Source organism: Saccopteryx leptura, chromosome 2, assembly GCF_036850995.1.
Source record: "Saccopteryx leptura isolate mSacLep1 chromosome 2, mSacLep1_pri_phased_curated, whole genome shotgun sequence".
Classification (NCBI taxonomy): Eukaryota; Metazoa; Chordata; class Mammalia; order Chiroptera; family Emballonuridae; genus Saccopteryx; species Saccopteryx leptura.
Window position 1 is genome coordinate 243,374,472 of NC_089504.1, and position 20,885 is coordinate 243,395,356.

Consider the following 20,885-nt stretch of genomic DNA (forward strand, 5'->3'; position numbering starts at 1 on the left):
CTCCCCAAACCTGAGGCGAGAACTAGGCAGAACCAATGAGGCGACAGCCTGAAAAAGTTCATGCAGGGAATTCTGTGTATTGTCCTAGTCCACGTCATCCATTTAAGTGGAATGTGTTTGCCTGACCAGGTGGTGGCACAGTGGATAGAGCGTCGGACTGGGATGTGGAAGGACCCAGGTTCGAGACCTCGAGGTCGCCAGCTTGAGCGCGGGCTCATCTGGCTTGAGCAAAGAGCTCACCAGCTTAGACCCTAGGTCGCTGGCTCCAGCAGGGGGTTACTTGGTCTGCTGAAGGCCCGCGGTCAAGGCACATGTGAGAAAGCAATCAATGAACAACTAAGAAGTTGCAACGCGCAATGAGAAACTGATGATTGATGCTTCTCATCTCTCTCCGTTCCTGTCTGTCTGTCCCTGACTATCTCTGCCTCTGTAAAAAAAAACAAAAAAAAAACAAAAAACACATGTAAGTGGAATGTGTTTATGGTTCATATGGCAAGCAATTGGCATGAAAGCAAACACAGCTTGGGCCAGCATACTGACCTTATGTTCAAAATAAGCAGTTCCTAACACCTGCCGCAGGGGCCCCCTCGCCTTCTGCCCTGAGCAGCACTGCATTGGGAAACTGCAGTGACTGGGAATAGTGTGCTGTGCCTTAGCTCTGGGGGAGCAGAGGAAGGCTGTGAATCATAGCTGCAAGCTCTGGCCACTATTGAGCCAATAGCATTCCTAATAGCAGTGTGCATATGGATGGTTGGAGGTGGGTAATTGCATGCAGGTAAATTCATCATTTTACCTGGCTTTGTATTTCAATCACTATTTCCCAACTTTGGAGTTTCTTTCTTCTTTTAAGCGGGGGGCTGGGGGCAGAGAGAGAATGAGAAGCATCAACACGTAGTTGTGGTGTAGCACTGTAGTTGTTTATTCTCATACAAGCCTTGACCAGGGGCTCCAGCTGAGCCAATGACCCTTTGCTCAAGCCAGAGACCTTGGGCTCAAGCCAGTGGCCTTTGGGCTCAAGCCAACGACCATAGGATCATGTCGATGATCCCATGCTCAAGCTTGGTGACCCTGCACTCAAGCTGGTGAGCCTGCGCTCAAGCCAGATGAGCCTGTAATCAATCTGGTGACCTCGGGGTTTTAAACCTGGGACCTCAGCATCCCAGGTTGATCCTCTATCCACTGTAACACCACCCATCAAACTGAAGTTTTGTTTTTCAAAGGGAACTTATTTGACAGATGCCAACTCATATACTATCATAGATTTATTTTTTGGCCTTATTGAAGTATAATTGGCAAGAAACTTTTAAATCCAATATTTATCCCCCCCATGAAATATATAAATATATATTTTATATAATAAATGCATATATTTATGAAAAAACTGAGATATAAAGAATTTGGGCCCACAAAATTGCAAACTACTATCAGGGCAAATTCAATCCACAAATAGGTTTTGTTTGGCATGCAGAATTTTAAAAAACACTTGAATTTTAGTGCCTTTAGGATGTACATGCACTTTCTAGTTTTGCTGTGGACCTGTTTTCTATATTTATGTGTATATGAAATATATATATATTTTTAAAGTGTTTGCCTTTTAAAGATTTTATTTATTCATTATAGAGAGGGGGGAGAGAGAGAAGGGGAGAGGAGCAGAAAGCATCAACTCCCACATGTGCCCCGACCAGGCAAGCCCAGGGTTTTGAACCGGCAACCTCAGCGCCTCCAGGTCAAAGCTCCATCCACTGCGCCACCACAGGTCAGGCTGTGTATATGAAATATTAATCTAAATACTTGCTAGCTAGGAAAGCTTTTATTTAGGAATATGACATTCCATGTCTCCTTTTCTACTATTTTAAAATATGGGAGTAACCAAGTCCAGCTGTCATTGAACACAATATTCGCTCCTTCTTTCCCAGCCTCTGCGTTCATGGTTGGGGAAAAACCCGCCAGTGACTCTCAGAGCAAAGATGGAGGCTGTAGAAATTCAGGAGCTATGGCAGCCTCAGCACAAAAGCTTCAGCTCCTGCTTCATGTTACAGACTGGTCCTTCCTCTCTCTCTGGAAACCCAAGAGTAGCTTCAACCAATAGATTATTTTTCTTTTTTCTTTTTTCTTTTTTTGAGAATGTAGAATCTGTCATTTAAACAGTTTATTCTAGCAATGAGGACTGGCTTGTATGCAGCGATAGGCTTCATCCCAAACAAATGTTTGGGTGGCAGTAGAGGGTGGACAGGGTTTTCCAAGTTATACCTGATAAAAATTACTGGGCTGCCTATAAATATACAAGTTACTGGAACCTCTGATGGAAGGTATAGGGCAGTGGTCCCCAACCTTTTTTGGGCCACGGACTGGTTTAATGTCAGAAAATATTTTCACGGACTGGCCTTTAGGGTGGGACGGATAAATGTGTCACGTGACCAAGACAAGCGTCAAGAGTGAGTCTTAGACAGATGTAACAGAGGGAATCTGGTCATTTTTAAAAAATAAAACATCATTCAGACTTAAATATAAATAAAACGGAAATAATGTAAATGATCTATTCTTCCTCTGCAGACCGGTACCAAATGGCCCACGGACCATTACTGGTCCGTGGCCCGGGGGTTGGGGACCACTGGTGTAGGGTACGTAGATACAGTGTGTTTCTCTAACTAGTATTCATGGCGATTCTTAGCATGTGTAGGAAACACGGGTGGTGTGGTTCAGAATTAGGCTCTGAACGCAGAGACTGACTGCCTTTTAATTCCAGTTCACCATTTACTAGTGAAGTGACGTTGGCTGTTGGCTTAATCTTCTAAACCAGCAGTTTTCTTATCTGTAAAATGGGCACCACACTGCTACTTTTCCAGATTAAAGACCATAGTGAATGGAAGCTTTAGCATAGTTTCTGGCACATAAACATTTGATAAATGTAGCTGCCTTACTACCAGGCTTCCTGTGAGCTCTTGAACTATAGCTTTCTAGAGCCTTCAGGAAAGATTATTTGATTACTTTTCTTTCTAAAATAACTTTTTTTTTTCCTAGTGAGAGAGAGAGAGAGAGAGAGAGAGAGATGGACAGACAGGGACAGACGGAAAAGAAGGGAGAAAGATCAGAAGCATCAACTTGTCGTGTCAGCACTTTAGTTGTTCATTGATTGCTTTCTTGTATGTGCCTTGACCCAGGGGCTCCAGCTGAGTTGGTGACCCCTTGGGCTCAAGCCAGCGACCATGGGTTCATGTCTATGATCCCTCGTTCTAGCCTGCGACCCTATGCTCAAGCTGGCAACCTCTGGGTTTCAAACCTAGGACCTCAAAGTCCCAAGTCAATGCTCTATCCACTGTGCAACCACTTGGTTAGGGCTAAAATAACTTTTTACAAAAGTAATACATGTTCTCTGGAGAAAATTTGAAAAAACAAAAGGATAAAAAGTATAAATTGTACTCCATTGTTCATGAATTTACTTACAGTGTCTATAGACAAATGTTATAATGTGATTAACATACAGTTAGTCATTTTTTTTTGTAAAATAGTTGTCTTCAAATTACTTATTTTGCTATTTACCTTTGTGTTTATTATATTATTAAGGTTTGCTTTTATTGATTAGTTTTTGTGCTTATAGGTAAGGTTTAGAGGATTGCTTGTTGTTTTTGTATTTTTCCTGATTTTTTTCTTTATCCAAAAATTTTGTATGCAGTAGGAAAAACTTGACATAGGCCAGAGACCTACCGCCAGTTTTGTTTCCTGTCTCTTCTGCTTTGTTAGTACCTGTGTGCCTCTGCTGTGTTGAGCGTTTTCTGAACTCCGGGTTAGGCCAATTCTGGAATTTGGTTTTTGGACAGAGGTATTGCTAAGTTTAGTTTCTTACAGTGTGGCTGCTTACCAGATCATGTTCTTTATGCTTAATGCTCATCTAAGTTGTTTTAAAGCCATAGGACCGGTTCTAACACCCTTGCAGTGTTTGGTTGACAGTTTTAGTTGTTTGACTTAAACAAGACATTGTAGTATCAATATTTCTGTGGTTTTTGTTGCTGATTTCTCTCCTTAAAGCCATTAAGAGACAGAAATAGCCTGACCAGGTGGTGGCGCAGTGGATAGAGCGTCGGACTGGGATGCGGAAGGACCCAGGTTCGAGACCCCGAGGTCGCCAGCTTGAGCACGGGCTCATCTGGCTTGAGCAAAGAGCTCACCAGCTTGGACCCAAGGTCGCTGGCTCCAGCAAGGGGTTACTCGGTCTGCTGAAGGCCCACGTCAAGGCACATGTGAGAAAGCAATTAATGAACAACTAAGAAGTTGCAACGTGCAACGAGAAACTGATGATTGATGCTTCTCATCTCTCTCCGTTCCTGTCTGTCTGTCCCTGTCTATCTCTGCCTCTGTAAAAAAAATAAAAAATAAATAAATAAAAAAAAAAAAAAAAAAAGAGACAGAAATACGCTGGAGTTAATTTTTTTTTCTTTGTATTTTTCTGAAGTTGGAAACGGGGAGGCAGTCAGACAGACTCCTGCATGCGCCTGACCGGGATCCACCCAGCATGCCCACCAGGGGGCAATGCTCTGCCCATCTGGGGCGTTGCTCTATTGCAACCAGGGCCATTCTAGCACCTGAGGCAGAGGCCATGGAGCCATCCTCAGCGCCCAGGCCAACTTTGCTCCAAAGGAGCCTTGGCTGCGAGAGGGGAAGAGAGAGACAGAGAGGAAGGAGGGGGGGTGGAGAAGGAGATGGACGCCTCTCCTGTGTGCCCTGGCTGGGAATCAAACCCGGGACTCCTGCATGCCAGGCTGACGCTCTACCACTGAGCTAACCGGCCAGGGCTGGAGTTATATTTTTAAGGTTTTCCCAAGAGTGACAGTTTTAAGTAAATGAAAATCAAATTTTATTATGAAAAATTAAGCGATCTGCAAACTTGCCTTAGGAGTCCTTGTGGAGAGATAATTAGGGTACACATTCAGCCCTATTCAAGATCCCAGTCCATTGTCCCCTAGCCATAGTCATCTCAGCTCCTAGTTTAGCCACAAAGCCTGAAGATGCTACCTATAGAAGATAATAGATAATATTGTATCAGTTCTAGACAAGGACTTTATAGCCCAGAAACAACAGCAAAAGCAGCATTAAGAGGGGGCATTTTATGTATACTGCTCACAAAAATTAGGGAATATTCTATCACTTCATAATCATTTTGAAAATATCCCCTAATTTTTGTGAGCAGTATATTTTCTCCTAATAATTGATAAAACTCTCAGAAATTGGAAGTCATCGATTCCAGATAAAGGCCAGAAAAAAGTAGATTTTTTTTCATTACATTTTTCTAGTCATGAGACAGGACCCCTAGCCAGCAACGAATGCTATATATTTCAGCCATCGAAATTGAAGCTGTAGGTTATAAGCCAGTTTAGGTTTTCTGATGTCCAAATGAGAGGGAAGTGAATGAGCAGAACTTTGTGGTTGATAGTCATATGTAATTATTTTGGGTGAGCAATATTTGGCATGTTAATTTCATCAGAAAGCTTTGCCTTTACATGTAAATCCATTTTAGCTGAGAGTTTCTGAATTTGTCCCTGATTTCTAAGGTAGGAGTTGAATATCTAAATATCTAATGTGGTTAAGCTTGTGTTACTTTCTTTTTAGTGATTTATCCTTATACTCCTTGCTCCCTGCCTCCAACTATATATGAAGCCTTAGCTAGAAAAGGTACATTTAATTTTAGCTAGTTGGTTAGTTTTTCTGAATGTTTGTTCTTTGCAGACTGAAGGAGACAGATGGATTTGAATTCTAAAGTGGAGTCTTTTGATTTAGTAGAAGAAATAACCAGTAAAGTAATAGATGAGGTTTCCAGGCAGTTTTAATTAGTCAGGCACAGCTGTGAGCAGGTATTGATGAGAAGGGCAAGATTCAGTGGCATTAAAAGATGCAACATTTCTTGGATTTCTTAGAGGTGCTTAGTGGTCAGCCATGGTCATCGGTAACTTTTATTGATTAGTCACTGGGTATGTATTCATGTTCTTGCCTAATCCAGCCAAACACTTTCAGGCCATGGGTTTAAAACTAATGCCTCTGATCTTATCATTAGTGTGTGAATGACACTGACTTCAGCTTTCTTGTTCATGTTGACTAGAAGATGAGGTCGGGCATCTCAAATAGAAGTGCTGACTCAGGAGTGCATTTGGATATAGTGCCTCATTGTGCCTATTGCTTTCTGTTGTTTTGTTTTCTTTAGGGGACATGCAGATGCACGCTCAAGTAGCATTTTTAGTCATTGGCTCATTCAATAAATATCTACTGAGCACCTATTATGTGCCAGGTTCTCTGGTGTTTGGGATATCTTAGGGAAAAAATAGACAAAATATCTTATGCTCTATTGCTGGCGTTTGAAATAAATTTGAAAAAGATGTTTTTCAGATAATATTAACTGAAATTATGAGTGCTCACTACATGCCAGGTGCTGGGCTCTGTGCCTTATTTTGGGAGAAACAACTCAAAGCATATTGAGCTTGTTCTTGCAGAAGATATAAAGACGAATGAATCAAAGGCTGCACCTTTGAGGAGTTTACAATCTATCAGAATCCTTTTGGCATAATAATTCTCCATAAACCTTATATTTTAAATGAGCGTATGATTAGAATCCCTCCTGTACACCATTCTGAGGATCAACAAATTTTGCAAACTGAGTCTCTCTATTTGCCTTATGGGAGATTGGGTCATCCCAGTTAATGTCCATGGCAGTCGGATAGGCTTCCAGAATGTGCTCAATCAAGTGGTTACTAAAGAGCAGGGTTTCACGGCCTCGGCTAGATGACTTCTGTTGTATGGCCTTCCTGCACCTTGTAGGATGTTTAGCAGTACTCCCAACCTCTACCCACTAGATGCCAGTAGCACCTCTATACTTGTGACAACCTTGATGTACCTAGGCACTGGCACATGTCCTCTGGGAGGTAATTTCTGTCCACCCTCCCACCCCCAGCACCGTCAAGAGTCTCTGCCTCAGCATTAGTCTCCCTGGAGAACCAGCAGCTCTTTCTAGAGACAGATGCAGCCACAGCGTCCCCCTAGCCAAGCTTGTGCATCGTCTCAGGCTATGCCTAAAAATACGGAGCCCTTGAGCTGTTCACACCTTATCCTGGGATACTTTCATTTTACAGTGGTGCCATCTCCAGAGAAACCACTGAGAGCTTATCGACAGTGGGGATAATGATCTTGGTCTACTTTTTAGGGCTGGAATAATAGGAATTAAACACTTTTTTATTAATAATATGAACATATTCAAAAATATATGTGTAAAGTGTATATCTTTTGGGCGGAACTTTTGAAAATAATATAAATAAAATTTGTGTATGTATATATATAATATAATATATAAATATATATATTATATAATATATATTCTGTGATCCCACCGCCCAGTTAAGAAATAAATGAATTCTTACCAGTACCTTTAAAATCATCTGTGTGTTCTGCAATCCAACTTTCCTTCTCTCCATGTAGGCAAACACTGTCCTGAATTTTGTTTTTCTTTTTCAAAATTGTTTTATCAAATTATGCACATAGCCCTAAACATAGAGCTTAGTTTTTTTGTGTGTGTTTTAAGACCGTATATAGCCTGGCCTGTGGATAAAACATTGACTTAGAATATTGAGGTCACCAGTTTGAAACCCTGGGCTTGCCCAGTCAAGGCATATATGACAAGCAAACAATGAACACCTAAAATGCAGCAACTATGAGTTGATACTTCTTGTTCCTCCCCACCTCCTCTCTCTATAAAATCAATAAGTAAAATCTTAAAAAAAAAAGACCTTATAAATAAATGTAGTGTGCCATATGTGTTTTGTTTTTGTTTTTTTGTATTTTTCTGAAGCTGGAAACGGGGAGAGACAGTCAGACAGACTCCCGCATGCGCCCGACCGGGATCCACCTGGCATGCCCACCAGGGGGCGACGCTCTGCCCACCAGGGGGCGATGCTCTGCCCTTCCGGGGCATCGCTCTATTGCGACCAGAGCCACTCTAGTGCCTGGGGCAGAGGCCAAGGAGCCATCCCCAGCGCCCGGGCCATCTTTGCTCCAATGGAGCCTTGGCTGTGGGAGGGGAAGAGAGAGACAGAGAGGAAGGAGAGGGGGAGGGGTGGAGAAGCAGATGGGCGCTTCTCCTATGTGCCCTGGCCGGGAATCGAACCCGGGACTTCTGCACGCCAGGCCGACGCTCTACCACTGAGCCAACCGGCCAGGGCCGCCATATGTGTTTTTTGACTTGCATTTTTCTCAGTCCCAAGTGTCTTGCATGTTGATGTGTGTAGCTGTAGTCATTTATTTCCATTGCTGTGCCATTATCAGTTATCTGACTACATAACAGTATGGCCATTCTCCTGTTTCTGAATATTTTAGTTGTTCACATTTGGGTTTATTACCATAAACAATGCTGTTCTGCATATTCTTGTACTAGTACAAAAGTTTCTGTAGGGAATAACCTAGGAGTGGATCGCTAGATTGTAGGCTGTATGATATGGTAGGCTGACCAATGGCTTCTAATAAGGTCCTAATCCTTGAAAGCTGTAAATGTTACCTTATGGAAAGAGATCTTTGCAGTGGTTAGATTAAAGATCCTTAGCTGAGGAGACTATTAGGTGGTCCCTAAAGCAATCACAAGCATCTTTATTTTTTTTTTATTTAAAAAATTTTTTTTAATTGATTTCAGATAGAGAGAGGGAGAAAGAGAGACAGAAACATCAAGCTATTTTTGTATGTGCTATGACCAAGGATTGAACTGGCAACCTTTATGTATCGGAATGATGCTCTAACCAACTGAGCTATCCAGCCAGGCCTTATTTTTATTTTTTATTTTTTTATTTTTTAAATTAAATTTAATGGGGTGACATTGATCAATAAGAGTACATCAGTTTCAGTGAATATCTCTATATCATTTGAATTGTTGATTGCATTGTGTGCCTATCACTCAGTCACATCATTTGTCCCTCTTTACTCCCCCACCCCCACAAGCATCTTTAATAGAGGAGAGGTGGAAGGAGATTTCACAAACTATAAAAGGAGGGGGCTCACAGAAAGAGATTGAAGTGATGTGGTCACAGCTAGGGAATGCCAGCAGCTTCTAAAAGGTGGAAGAGCCAAGAAATGGATTCTCTCCTCCAGCCCCTGGAGGGAGTGTGGCCCTGCCCACACCTGGAGTTGGGCCCAGTGATATTCTGAGTTTGGACTTCTGTTCTCCAGAACGGTGAGAAAATAAGTATCTGTTGCTTAAGCCACTAAACTTGTGGGGATTTATTACAGCAGTCACAGGAAATAGGACAATGTATTTTACATTTAACTTTTTTTTTTTTTGTATTTTTTCCGAAGCTAGAAACCGGGAGAGACAGTCAGACAGACTCCCGCATGCGCCCGACCGGGATCCACCCGGCACGCCCACCAGGGGGCGACGCTCTGCCCACCAGGGGGCGATGCTCTGCCCCTCCGGGGTGTCGCTCTGCCGTGACCAGAGCCACTCTAGCGCCTGGGGCAGAGGCCAAGGAGCCATCCCCAGCGCCCGGGCCATCTTTGCTCCAATGGAGCCTTGGCTGTGGGAGGGGAAGAGAGAGACAGAGAGGAAGGAGAGGGGGAGGGGTGGAGAAGCAGATGGGCGCTTCTCCTGTGTGCCCTGGCCGGGAATCGAACCCGGGACTTCTGCATGCCAGGCCGACGCTCTACCACTGAGCCAACCGGCCAGGGCCTACATTTAACTTTCAATGCCAATTGCCTTCTAATTTGTATTTTCACCAGAAGTATCTGAGAATTTCTGTTGTTTCATATTCTTTTCAGCATTTGGTACTTTTGCATTTTACTAACAGGAGATGTAACTAAGTAGTTCTATAAAACCTAATGCAAATTTTGAAAAATTTAGTTCAGAATGCAAAAAATAAAGAAACTTGAATATACTATTAAGAAGGTGAAATGTTGATACTGAATACTATAGAATGAAATTGAGGGGTTTAGTTAAATTTATAAATATGCTGTAGGTAATGTGTTATTATACCTATTATTTCTCTTGCCTCATCTCCTAACCACTAAACTTAATATTTCCTGCACACACTCTTTCTTCTCTAGAAAAAAATCCTTTGATTCGTTGATACTCACTACATAAATTGGCGTGCTCTTTAGTTTCTGTTTGGTTTATTTCTATTTTTAATCCATCTCATTTTACAAAATCTTTTGGTAAAAGATTAGTAAAATAGTATTTTTGGCAGGGAAGGGTAGTAACTAAACCTATCTGCTCAGTAAGATAGTGTACTTGTGCATACATTTTGAGGAAACAGATATAAATCATCAATCCCAGAAAACATTTTACAACCTTGTCTCATGAAGTTTACTTGGTGATAAACATATTGCTCATACTAACAATAATTGTACCTTAGAGATGAGTTGCAGTTGGCACTTCAAAAAAATAACTTTGGCCCGACGCTCTACCTCAGTGGTAGAGCGTTGGCCTGGCGTGCAGAAGTCCCGGGTTCTATTCCCGGCTAGGGCACACAGGAGAAGTGCCCATCTGCTTCTCCACCCCTCCCCCTCTCCTTTCTCTCTGTCTCTCTCTTCCCCTCCTGCAGCCGAGGCTCCATTGGAGCAAAGATGGCCCGGGCGCTGGGGATGGCCCCTTGGCCTCTGCTCCAGTCTCTAGAGTGGCTCTGGTCGCGACAGAGCGACGCCCCGGAGGGGCAGAGCATCGCCCCCTGGTGGGCAGAGCGTTGCCCCTGGTGGGCGTGCCGGGTGGATCCCGGTCGGGCCCATGCGGGAGTCTGTCTGTCTCTCCCCATTTCCAGCTTCAGAAAAATACAAAAAAACCCCAACAAAACAAAACAAAAAAAAACCCCTTTAAAATGTATTTTCTCATTCAAATAATTTCTGTTTTCTGTTGTGTTCCTTAAGGGTAAGCATTTAAATATATTTACCTACTGAGAAAACTGGACTAATAATATAGGCAGACCTTGTTTTATTGCACTTTGCTTTGTTGTGCTGCACAGATGTTGCTTTTTTACAAACTGAAAGCAAGACCCTCCACTAGCACAAAGATACAAGTCACTTTATTTATTGCTAGTGGTCAGAAACTGAACCCGCATTTTCTCTGAGATATGCCTATAGTTGTTTGGAAACAGTTTTGAGTCCCAAGAAAACATTTCTATTAGCCAAATTAAGTTTTTGTTTTTTTTTTAAATCAAGTGAGAGGCAGGGAGGCAGAGAGACACCCTGGATGCACCCTGACGGGGATCCACCCAGCAACCCCTATCTGGGGCTGGTGTTCTGCCTATCTGGGGCCACTGCTCCATTGCTTGGTAACCAAGCTCTTTTAGCACCTGAGTTGAGGCCATGGAGCCATCCTCAGCATCTGGGGCCAACTTGCTCATTTGAGCCCTGGCTGTGGGAGAAGAGAGAGAGTGGGAGGGGTGGAGAAGCATATGGTTGCTTCTGTGTGCTCTGACCAAATTGAACCCAGGACTTCCACACGCTGGGCTGATGCTCTACTGCTGAGCCAATTAGCCAGGGCCAATAGGCCTGTTTTAAAAGACTGCTCATTTTAATAGAGTCCTAGTATTGGAAAAAATCCTGTGTGTCATTTACATTACATGAACTAAAATAGAGGGCTGTCTGGTTTCTTCTTGATTATGGCCAGTGATGGGGCTCTCACAACCTCTCAATATACCCTGTTTTGGCTTTGACAAGCTTTTTTAAAATTTAATTATTGATTGATTGATTTTAGAAAGAAAGGAGGGGGGAAAAGAGAGAGAGAGCGAAACATTGATTTGTTATTCCACTTATTTATGCATTCATTGGTTGATTCTTATATGTGCCTTGACTGGGGATCAAACCTACAACCTTGGGTATTAGGACAATACTATAACCAACTGAGCTATTGACCAAGGCAGTATAATTCTATTTAAAATAAATGTAAAGAATAAGGTAAATCTATAGATAGATTTAGTGATTGCTTGGGGTTGAGAGATCTGAGGGAAAATGAGGAGTGGTTGCTAATGGGTGCTGAGTTTCTCTTGGTGGTGATGATAGCATTCTAAAATTGTGGTAAATGATTACACAACTCTGACTATACTAAAAGCCACTGAATTGTTAGATGAATTTCATGAGATGTGAATCACATTACAATAAGCGTTTTATAAAGATTATATCATTTTTAAGTAAGTATTACCCAGAATTACTCAGAGAACCTGCTTAAGATCGGATTCCAGGACACGTCGTAGACCTCTTGCAACAATCTTTATAAGTGGATCCCAAGAATCTTTTCTTAATAATTTATTTAATTTTTATTATTATATTGTACCTATTATGTGACAGATATGTAGCACTGTGGAGTCAAAGGATAGATAACACATGTCTCTGTCCTCTAAGGACTTGCAGTCCAGTAGGAAAGACAGACACATGTGCATGATTAGTTTATACAGCGTTACCTGTCACAGTTCAAGTAAGCCCAGGTCATCATACTGGAGCAGCTTCCAATTCTTTGCAATATTGTTTTCCTTTTTTTTTTTTTTGATTTTTCTGAATTTGGAAACAGGGAGGCAGACAGACTCCCGCACGTGCCCGACCGGGATCCACCCGGCATGCCCACCAGGGGGTGATGCTCTGCCCTTCTGGGGCGTTGCTCTGCCACAATCAGAGCCATTCCAGCGCCTGAGGCAGAGGCCACAGAGCCATCCTCAGCGCCCGGGCAAACTTTGCTCCAATGGAGCCTTGGGTGCGGGAGGGGAAGAGAGAGACAGAGAGGAAGGAGAGGGGTTGGGTTGGAGAAGCAGATGGGCGCTTCTCCTGTGTGCCCTGGCTGGGAATCGAACCCAGGACTCCCACATGCCAGGCCGATGCTCTACCACTGAGCCAACCGGCCAGGCCCCCCCCCCTTTTTTAAAAAGTAAGTACATCCAAGAATTCTGATATACACCGACTTATCAAAGTTCCTGATTGTGCTGTGCATCCCTGTGACTTCTTGTTTATGCTTCCTCGGGAGCAATAGAGATTGGCATTCTCTTCTGCGTGGCAACCCTTCAACCTGATGAAGGCAGCTCTCCCTACCCACTCATATTTCCTAGGCCATACATCCCCAGTTTCCTAACCCTTTCTCATGCAACATGATTGCCAGATTAGTCAAATCACCCTCTCCTGTACACCCTCTAGTCTCTTAATGACATCTTAAAATGAGGTGCTCTGAACTGAACCGGATATTCCAGTTACAGTTTGAACATGCAGAATACAAATGGGATTATTACCTCCCTTGCCACTGGCACTGGAATTCTAATACATTTTCAGATTGCACTAGCATTTTTTAAACATGTTGGCTCAAACAAAGCATGTGTTAAATTCAAATCTCCTTTATCCATCCCCAACACTCCTGCTTTTATCTAGTCAGGTCTGTCTTCTTGTGGGGTTATCTGGAAAAATTCCTTTCTTGGTTGTAATCTGCTTGGAAATAAGAAAGTCTCTGTAATGTCCTAACAATTGTTTAGCAGTTTTCATGTTTTCAGAGTACTCCCTGCACATTATTTCCCTTAATCTTAATAATTTTGTAAAATAGAAACAGGTGTCACTCTATTTTACAGATGTGGAAACACAGGCCGAGAGGGTGTAGGTAAATGCCTATGGGGAAATAGTTATTTGCAGAGGCTGGGCTTGAACCTTGTCTCCCTAACTCAGTGGTTTGCAATCTTGGCTGCACATTGCTTTCACCTCTGGAGTTAAAAAAAAAAAAAAAAGCCTAGTTCCCCTCCCCAGATAATCAAATTGGGATGGGGCCTACTTATTAGTATTGCCTTTTTTTTTCTTTTTCTTTTTTGTTTTTTTTTTTAGTGACAGAGAGAGGGACAGATAGGTAAAGACAGACAGAAAAGGAGAGAGATGAGAAACATTAATTCTTTGTTGAGGCACCTTAGTTGTTCATTGATTGCTTTCTCGTATGTGCCTTGACCGCAGGGGCTACAGCAGACCGAGTGACCCCTTACTCAAGCCAGCAACCTTGGGCTCAAGCTGGTGAGCCTGTGCTCAAACCAGATGAGCCTGTGCTCAAGCTGGCAACCTCCGGGTTCCAAACCTGGGTCCTCCGCATCCCAGTCCAACGCTCTCTCCACTGAGCCTCAGCCTGGTCAGGCTGCTTTTTTTTAGTATATGTGCTGCTGAAGCGAGCACAGGCTGCTTTTTTTTTTTTTTTTAAGATTCCTGAGGAGGAAATCTTTTTTTTTTTTTTTTTTTTTTAGTTTTTACAGGGACAGAGAGAGAGTCAGAGAGAGAGGAACAGATAGGGACAGACAGACAGGAACAGAGAGAGATGAGAAGCATCAATCAATCAGTTTTTCGTTGCGACATCTTAGTTGTTCATTGATTGCTTTCTTATATGTGCCCTGACTGTGGGCCTTCAGCCGACCAAGCAACCCCTTGCTCGAGCCAGCGACCTTGGGTCCAAGCTGGTGAGCTTTTTTGCTCAAGCCAGATAAGCACGCGCGCAAGCTGGTGACCTCGGGGTCTCAAACCTGGGTCCTCTGCATCCCAGTTCACGCTCTATCCACTGCGCCACCACCTGGTCAGGCTGCTTTTTTTTTTAATTAAATTTTTTTTCTCAATTGCTGTTGATATATTACATTATTAATTTTAGGTATGTAACATAATGATTAAACATTTATATAACTCATGAGGATCACTCTGAGCAGTCTAGTACCCATTTGATACCACGCATATTATTACAATATTATTGACAGTATTCTCTGTGCTGTATGTTACATCCTCAAGACTTTTTAATTTCATTTACAGAGACAGAGAGAGAGAGTCAGAGAGAGGGACAGATAGGGACAGACAGACAGGAAGGGAGAGAGATGAGAAGCATTAATTTTTTGTTGTGGCACTTTAGTTGTTCATTGATTGCTTTTCTCATATGTACCTTGACCCGGGGCGGGGGGGCTACAGCAGACTGAGTGACCCCTTGCTCAAGCCAGCGACCTTGGGTCCAAGCTGGTGAGCCTTGCTCGAACCAGATGAACCCGCACTCAAGGTGGTGACCTTGGGATCTTAAACCTGGGTCCTCCGCATCCCAGTCCAACACTCTATCCACTGCGCCACTGCCTGGTCAGGCCCTAAGACTTTTTATAGCTGCCAATTTTTACTTCTTAGACCCTTACCCCTTGTCACTCATTTCCTCCAGCCCACATTAGTATTATTAAAAAGCTCTCAAAGGAATTCCAATATTTAGCCAGGTTGAGAACAACTGCCCTAACTCATATTCTGGTGTCCCCTCCTTCAATCACATGTATTAATGTTTTCTTCATCTAATTAAGAGGCTCTTATGTGGAAGAGGAAGAATATTTTTTCAATGCTCTAGAAGGCAGAAGTATAATCAATCCAAGTAAGAGAAAGTTATTCAGATGTACAGTGGGAGCCAGATGTACGTCCTAAGAATTATTTTTGGAGTTTATGTATCTTCCCATTAATTTATCAGACATTGCCCTGGCTGGTTGGCTTAGTGGTAGAGTGTTGGCCTGGTATGCAGGAGTCCTGGGTTCGATTCCCGGCTAGAGCACACAGGAGAAGCGCTCATCTGCTTCTCCACCCCTCCCCCTCTCCTTCCTCTCTGTCTCTCTCTTCCCCTCCGGCAGCCAAGACTCCATTGGAGCAAAGTTGGCCTGGGCGCTGAGGATGGCTCTATATAGCCTCTGCCTCAGGCGCTAGAATGGCTCTGGTTGCAACAGAGCGGCACCCCAGATGGGCAGAGCATCACCCCCTGGTGGGCATGCCGGGTGGATCCTGGTCGGGCGCATGCGGGAGTCTCTCTGACTGCCTCCCCGTTTCCAACTTCAGAAAAAAATAAATAAATAAAATAAAATAATAATTTATCAGACATTTATGTGCCAGACACTGTGCTAGGCTCTGCTGGTACAAATAGAGTAAGATATGGTTTCCCCTTTCAGGACTTACAGTTTAAGGAGCGGACAGACTGTAAATCAATACCATTATGGTAGAGTGTGGTATTGCACATATTGGAGTTGTATAATTTCCTTCTTTAATTTGTTATCTTTTTTATTTAAAAAACTGTCAACAGTGATTTTCTTACTAAAACATATTTATGCAAAGCATATGAATATATCACACTATGGTAGTCTTTATGTTATATAATTCAAGAAATTAACAGATAAAGTTAGTCCTTTCGGAGATCTCTTTTTTCTTTAAAACTCCTAATACAATCTATAATAGTATGTAAACTATTTTGAGGAGTCCATCCCTTCATCTTTCTCCAAATATCATTCTGTTGAGTATTATTGGTTCTGTCAAGATTTTATGTTGGTGAAAAAAGGACTTTATAACATGGAGAGATTTTAGATACAGATTTGATATCTTGGGTCAACTTTCAAGAGCTGTTCTGTGCATCACTCACAACATTTTCTTAATGTACATCATTTATGAAAAACTAATCATTGATACATTCCTGTCGAAACAGCAGACATTTTTCCTTATTGTTTTGGCTGATCTGCTGATAGAGGTATGTGCTGGATGTTATGGAAACATGCAGAAGCTAATTCTGGAAAGGGGAAGAGAGAGAGGACATCAGAGTTTCTCAAAGAAGGCGGCAGAGCTGACTTTTGAAAGATAGGTGGGATTCAGATTGAGGGGGTTCATAACAAAAGATGAAAATTAGGCAGAGGCCAGGACAAAATGGAACTATCCTGTAAAAAAAATTGGACAGTGATTTCTTAAATATGGAATCCTCACAATTCTAACAATCTTGCTATCTGTAGCAATTTTGTGAAAGTCTAGGGAAGATCACCAAGCTTGACAGGGCTGAGCCAAAGCTAAATAATATGGTATCAAGTCAGGGTCCATTCCTAGTTTTGGCACCAAGCTATGGGCTAAAACTTATGAATTAAAGTGTGAAACTTAAGCCTGGTTATCAGTTGAGTTAAAGACCTTTTTAAAAAAGATGTTGAAAGAGAGTTTGAATGAACATGTATTTCCAATCTTGGATAAGGTCATGTAACTTCAGGGTCTAATTTAATTGCTAAGTGATCTAGTCTTGATATGGGCTTTCATATTAGAGATAGAATTCCATCCTTCCATTCACAATTCATTTACTCGGTCCACACGAGATCTTTCTGATCTTTGAACTGGCATATGCAATTCAATTTGGCCATGATTGCCATCTTCATAATGTGTAAAATGGTAGGACAATCTGTAGAAGGGTTTAAAAATGCACTCTAACATTTGAGAGGATTTCTTTATTCTGTACACTTTACTGAGAAGTTTTGTATTGAGGTTGCAAATCTGGTCAGTTGATCTGCTTTGAAATAATCCACATATAAGTACCTTTTATGCTGACAGGTTTGTATAACGAATTGAATTGGTTAGTTTACCATAGTAGGGAGTATAGTAATATAATTCATCTATTTGGAGCTTGAGTGATCCTGAGTTTTAAATTTCATTTATTCTTGGAGAGTGAAAGGTTTTATTATTCATTGATAGTTCCTACTATCTACAGTGGTCTTTCCTGTCCTGTTACCCAGCCTTTCCTCCTAGCCAGGAATATAATAAGCCCCTCGTTGAGATAGACTGCTGCAAAAGTTGAGTAGATGGAACTAGGGAAGTGGTTTAAGGAAAGCATTTCCTATGGTATTTGTGATTATTTTTTGTCAGATATGTCCCCCAAATTTGAAATACATCAATTGTGTCACCATTTGATTACCAGTTATTTAAAGATAGTGTTTGCCTGTAAAAACCATCAGCTCTAGTTATGACTGCTTTTCTTAAATATAAACTATTGAACTTGTCATTACTGGTTGTTTTTTATTGGGACCCCGCCCCCTCATGATTCTATTACCATAATTACTGATGACATTTCAAACTTGAACAGCATGTCTTACATAGTCCTATTATAGGGTATATACAATTTTATACTACTTTTTATTGTTGCTGTGTGGCTATTATTTTTATTGCATAATACTCTGTTGTGATGTGTTATAATTTAATCAAACACTTCTCTTTCGGACGTTGAGATTTCTTCTACTTTTTCCATTATAGGACTGCAATCAACATCTTTGTTTGTTTTTTATTTCTGGAACTTTTTTTTAGAGTAAATTTTTAGAAATGGGATTACTTCCTTTTTCTCTCAGAAATAGGCTTAATGTAATGTATAGTTTTCTACTTGACCCTTTTGGGGAATTTTTTTCTCTGCTCTTTTTTTTTTTTTGTGGCAGAGACAGAGAGTCAGAGAGAGGGACAGATAGGGACCGACAGACAGGAAGGGAGAGATGAGAAATATCAATTCTTTTTGGCGTCTCCTTAGTTGTTCATTGGTTGATTTCTCATATGTGCCTTGACCGGGGGCTACAGCAGACCTAGTGACCTCTTGCTCGAGCCAGCAACCTTGGTCTCAAGCTGGTGAGCCTTGCTCAAACCAGATGAGCCTACGCTCAAGCTGGTGACCTCGAGGTCTCGAACCTGGGTACTCCACATCCCAGTCCAATGCTCTATTCACTGCACCACCGCCTGGTCAGGCTTCTCTGCTCTTATATCGCAGATTATCTGGCAAAGAATATTTTCCCTACCTTTTATTAGTTCTCCAGAATGATTGTTTTTTTCTCAGCTTAAAAACATGTCATGTATGATAAAATTACATTAAAGGTATGAGTTACTTCAAAAGTCACTCCCTTAATTGGGGTGACTTCGGCATGATCTCTAAAGTACAATGAGTGACCTTTCCTTCTGATTAAGGGTGATAGGGATCTTCCCTTTTCCTTAAATAACTTTTCTTCTTTTTAAAGAAAAGAATATAAATTTTTCTAATGACATTTTGGTCTTTTCTCTTCTTGGTCAAGAGCAGTTACTGAGGGCAGTGGTTTTATATAAGGACAAATCATTTAATATTCATGAGGACCAGAATAGATCCTCCAGAGCTCACTTACTGAAACCGAAAGGTATAATGTCTTTATAAAATGATTTTAGGCCATGACCTTCAAACTTTAGAATTCTAAAAAAGTGGCAGCATAGCCGACAGTTCTTAGTGTTCATAGGGGCCACTGAAATGGATAATGCTGAGTGGTCTAATGGATTTCTGAAAGGATAGTGTGCGTTAGATACTGCTAAATCAATAAACATAACAGTCACTTAAGTGTCTATATTTTATAATATTTGGTTAATTATATTATAACTCACATTGTTTCAGAATATTTGTCTTTCAAGTAGAATGCTAAAAATATAACTGAAGTACTTTAAAATAGAATCATCAGAAAAATACAGTAGATTATATAGTTTTTTTCAGTTACTCTTAATATTGGGAGTTAGTTACAGATTCTGTCATACACATATTTTATGAAGCATGAAATACCATATTTCAGAAGCACTTATGTTTGAGATTGATAATAAAAATAAATGACTGGGTTTAATATTACTAAGTTGTTCTTTGCTTCTTTTTTTTCTTGAGTCTAATAAAAGCCTGTATTGAACTTTTTTTTTCTTAGCACACAAGAGAGAGAGAGACAGTGAAAGAGAGGGAGAGACGGAGAGAGACAGACAGGAAGGGCATGAGATAAGCATCAACTCATAGTTTCAGTACTTTAGTTGTTCATTGATTGCTTCTTATATGTGCCTTGACCGGGGTGGAGGTGGGGGTTGGGCTCCAGCCGAGCCAGCAACCTTGGGATCATGTCAGTAATCCCACACTCAAGTCAGTGACCCAGCGCTCAAGCCAGTGACTCAGGGTTTCGAACCTGGGTCCTCAGCATCGCAGGTCGACACTCTATCCATTGCATCACCACCGGTCAGCACCTGGATTGAATTTTGTAGTAGTTGCTTCATATAACATAAGTAGCTATCAATGTACCATAAGTAAAAATGTATGGGGAGCACACGAATTTTATATCAAAGCGTTGTGTTCGATGAAAATCACAAAATCAATGTTGGAAAAGCCTTTTTAAAAGGGCAACAAAATGTCTTATTTACTTAGATGTTCATAACTGGGAAGGTGCTAAAATTTTTAATTGTGATTTTATTTTAAGCAACATTCAAATATGTATATCTCAAGCTTTGGTTGTTGACCATCATGGTGGAACTGGGTGCTTATTTTTTTAGGGGGAAGAGAGCCTTTAAAAAAAGAATAAAGGGCAGTCTAGTTTCCTTGGATATGGTCATGCTTCAAGGTACATGATTTCAAGGCCCTTGAAAAGTGATCATTTTTTAAGAAACTTGAGTTATTTTGTATACTGCCATGTGAAAAATAACCAAAAGGATAAGGATAATTTGTATTTGATGAATCTCGACAAAAGATAGGAAAATGTTTTGTATGACTTGATGGTGAAGAACATTTAGTCATTATTTGCTTGATATGTATTAAAAACTAAGTAAAAACGACCCTAGCCTATATTTTTAATAACATGACTTGTAATACAGCTGTACCCAAGGATAGCTCCAGTGTCTGCATTGCTCTGGAAGTTCTTGTTCTTTTGGGGGGGGGGGTAAAAGTATTTTCCAGGTTCGTGAGAGAAATAAAGTGAACTATGAACTTTTATTTTATTTTCTTTATTGATTTTAGTGAGAAAGAGAGAAAACAGGAGCATCGATCTGTTCCCTGCATGTGCCCTTAACTGGGATAGAACTGGCAACCTCTGTGCTTCAGGATGATGCTCTAACCAACTGAGCTATCTGGCCAGGGCTGAACTATGACCTTTTAAAATGTCACTGCCACCTACTTAACAGATATTCTTTGCTTTTATTTCAAACCTTGACTTTCTGAGAACCAGGTACCTCTGGTGCTTGATAATCTGTTTTACATGCTTGCTCCTAGAAGGCCCTCCTTTATGTATTGGTTACAATAGTCTGTTCATTCTCATCTAGTCAAATGTATATGTATAAACTCTGCATCATAAATTTAGTTTGATTCTTTTTCTTGATAGCTGGTTTCT

At 41.3% G+C, this 20,885-nt stretch overlaps 1 protein-coding gene across 6 annotated transcripts in view; it reads left to right on the plus strand.

Annotated features, from left to right (window-relative positions):
- HECTD4 (HECT domain E3 ubiquitin protein ligase 4) overlaps positions 1-20,885 on the plus strand; it is a 194,525-nt gene that overhangs the window by 27,800 nt on the left and 145,840 nt on the right. The window lies entirely within an intron of this gene.